Source organism: Oryx dammah, unplaced genomic scaffold (genome assembly GCF_014754425.2).
Source record: "Oryx dammah isolate SB20612 unplaced genomic scaffold, SCBI_Odam_1.1 HiC_scaffold_28, whole genome shotgun sequence".
Classification (NCBI taxonomy): domain Eukaryota; kingdom Metazoa; phylum Chordata; class Mammalia; order Artiodactyla; family Bovidae; genus Oryx; species Oryx dammah.
Window position 1 is genome coordinate 30,756,134 of NW_024070212.1, and position 3,185 is coordinate 30,759,318.

Here is a 3,185-nt window from a genome sequence, read left to right on the forward strand (position 1 = left end):
GACTTCTCCACCATGACCCTCCCATCTTGGGTGGCCCCACACAGCATGGCTTAGTTTCATTGAGTTAGACAAGGCTGTGGTCCGTGTGATCAGACTGGCTAGTTTTCTGTGATTATGGTTTCAGTGTTTCTGCCCTCTGATGCCCTCTCGCAACACCTACCTTCTTACTTGGGTTTCTCTTACCTTGGACGTGAGGTATCTCTTCACGGCTGCTCCAGCAAAGCACAGCCGCTGCTCCTTACCTTGGACAAAGGGTATCTCCTCATGGCTGCCCCTCCTGACCTTGGACATGGAGTAGCTCCTCTCAGCCTTCTTACATTCCTTAGGATTATATAACAATGACATATCCTGCTTGAAGACAGTTTCTGGAAAAAACCTTCTGGCTAATCCTGTAATCTTAAAATGTAAATTATGGGAGTGGTTCTAGTAAGGTCTTTACAACCTCCAGACATTCTTTTGATTTACTGTAATAACTAATTAAAAGTATATAACTCCATTGCTAACACTAGTGAGGGGGCACTCTTTCTGCCGCCTTCTGAGGTCTATGTCAGAAGCTTTCTCTATCTCTTTTATATTTTAATAAAACTCTATTACACAAAAGCTCTGAGCAATCAAGCCTCATCTCTGGTCCCAGATTGCATTCTTCTCCTCCAGAGGGCAAGAATCCTGGCGTCTTTCGTGGTTCAGCAACAACATTTCAGTACCATTGTAATAGTCATCATGTTTGAGCCCTTCACTTAAAAGCCATAATAGCACAGGCTTCTAAGATGTAACATATCAGGAAATTACCCAGAAGTTCTGTTGGTTCAGTCTCCCCTACATGTGATTATTCTTCAGTTGCTGTGGGAAACTAATGATATAGGTCACATACTGTAATTCTGTCCCCTCCTTTGTCCCCATTTAACTGGGGTGTGTAGCACCCTGGTATGCAAATTACCCATGCCATTTTAAATTGACCTTACTAGTCACAAGAAAAGAGTCAGAGGAGTGGCTTATTTGTTTGATCCTACGTGCATATGGCCATATAAGAAATCATTTCACATTTAACTAATCAGAGCCTTCAAGTTGTGATTTCATCACAGATGCTAGTTTAGGGTTCCTTCAAGCCTCTTTTGAGCAACTTCCTCCAAGATCATTAATAGCAACCATAAATATTAGGGGTGATCTTAACTATATAGCAGAGAAGGCAATGGCAACCCACTCCAGTACTCTTGTCTGGAAAATCCCATGGATAGAGTAGCCTGGAAGGCTGCAGTCCATGGGGTCGCTGAGGGTCGGACACGACTGAGCAACTTCACTTTCACTTTTCACTTTCCTGTATTGGAGAAGGAAATGGCAACACACTCCAGTGTTCTTGCCTGGAGAATCCTAGGGATGGGGAAGCCTGGTGGGCTGCTGTCTATGGGGTTGCACAGAGTGGGACACGACTGAAGTGACTTAGCAGTAGCAGTAACTATATAGTCTCTTTTCATCTCTCTGTATCCTCAAATCTGGGACACTAGACTCCATGACTGCCACAACAACTTTGACTGTGATGGGTCACAATACTCCAGGCAGATTTTTTTTAGTCCCAAGTCCTTTGGTTCACTTCTAGAAGGCCATTCTGGATGCCACAAGGCAGAAACACAGATCTCTGCACCAGCTGTCAAGCAATTAAGGGCGATTGATCAAGCAGCATGTAAACTAGGCTTTCCAGAACTGATTTTTATTGGCAGAAAACCCAGATATTAAAGCAATAGCAGGTGACTGATCCTCCTGTGACCATCTTGTTCTCAGGCAGTACACAATAGTCTAGTAGAGAGCAAATCTAGGTCTAAGAGGGAGACCCTGAATCTTGGATGCTGGAGTTTTTAAACTTCTTAGTTTTTAAAAACCAAAATCTTCCTAGTGAGATTAGGGTATAGGATCTAATAGCACAATGGTGTTGCAAAACCTGGGCTTTCAGCTCTACCCACTGTCTCACTGTTGATTGATTGCAAGAACACTTGGCCTTCCCTTGGTGTGATATAACTCTTAGGATTACAGCACTGCTACTTGGTGGAAACTTGGCTGAAGCCCTGGTCTAACATGTCAGCTTTTTGCCAGGATAGACTGTGTCAAACCCTAGGATACATCTGGTTTTCAGAGGCAGCAGGCCAAATTTCTTTCCAGGAAACCAGTCTGCAGGGTATTGTTTAAATTAACCCTTTCCTTTCAACTGTCTTCTAGGAGCAAATGATAAAGAACCATCATAATCAAAGTGTATCCTAGTTGAATTATGGAACTTCAAGGATAAATAAGTCACTCCTCAGGCACTGGATAAGAAAGGTATTAATAATTTAGAAGATATGGGTTGAAAAGACATAGTAAGTATCCATTGGCCTCAAACATCCTCACTACTATATTCAATGCCAGAACACAATGGACCAATACTTACTATCTAAAACCAAGTTTACCTGAAAGCAGCTCATGTGAGAATAAATTATTTAAAAGTGGAATTTGGAGCAGGAGGAATAGATAGAGGAGTGAAACAGGAAGAAGGAGGGCCAACATAAATGTATATTTTTTTAGTTGCCCACTAATTGGGACAGCTGAATGCTCAATCCCTTGGGACTCTCTTTAGAAGTCCTATGAAATGTGTTTTAAGACTATCAGGGAAGAAAGATGGAGACAACATGGTGCCCTGATCCACAGGGATGACATTAACTCCTCTGAAGTCTAGATTGTCCATGTTCCAGTAGAAGTCTGTATCTGAGAAGCCCCAGGATGAGAAGCAAGAAGTGCAACACACAGGTCTACAACTCCAAAAGGTGACTGAGCTTATGCAGAACTGGTTGCTGCCTGAGTTGCTGAAGTAAAGGGTAAAGCAGAGAGAATAGTTTTGAGGAAAGGAAGGTATTAGCCTGTCTTATTGGACTTTGCCAGGAAGTTTTCAAGTATAAACTGTATGTTCTCAAATATGAATGAACTCAAGGACTGTTGCAGCCACAGCACTATTTGAAAAAACTATTCCATGCAAAACCAGTAAACAACAACAATAACAAAAAGTAAATGAAAAAAAAAAAAACAAACCATAGGCAAAAAACTAGTTCAATATGCAATGCTGGGGGGTGGGGGTGGGGGAGTAATACTTACAAAACTTGTGAAAAATTTTTGGAAAAAAAGTGAGCCACAACTTTTATGTTCAAAAGCTAATAATCAAGTAT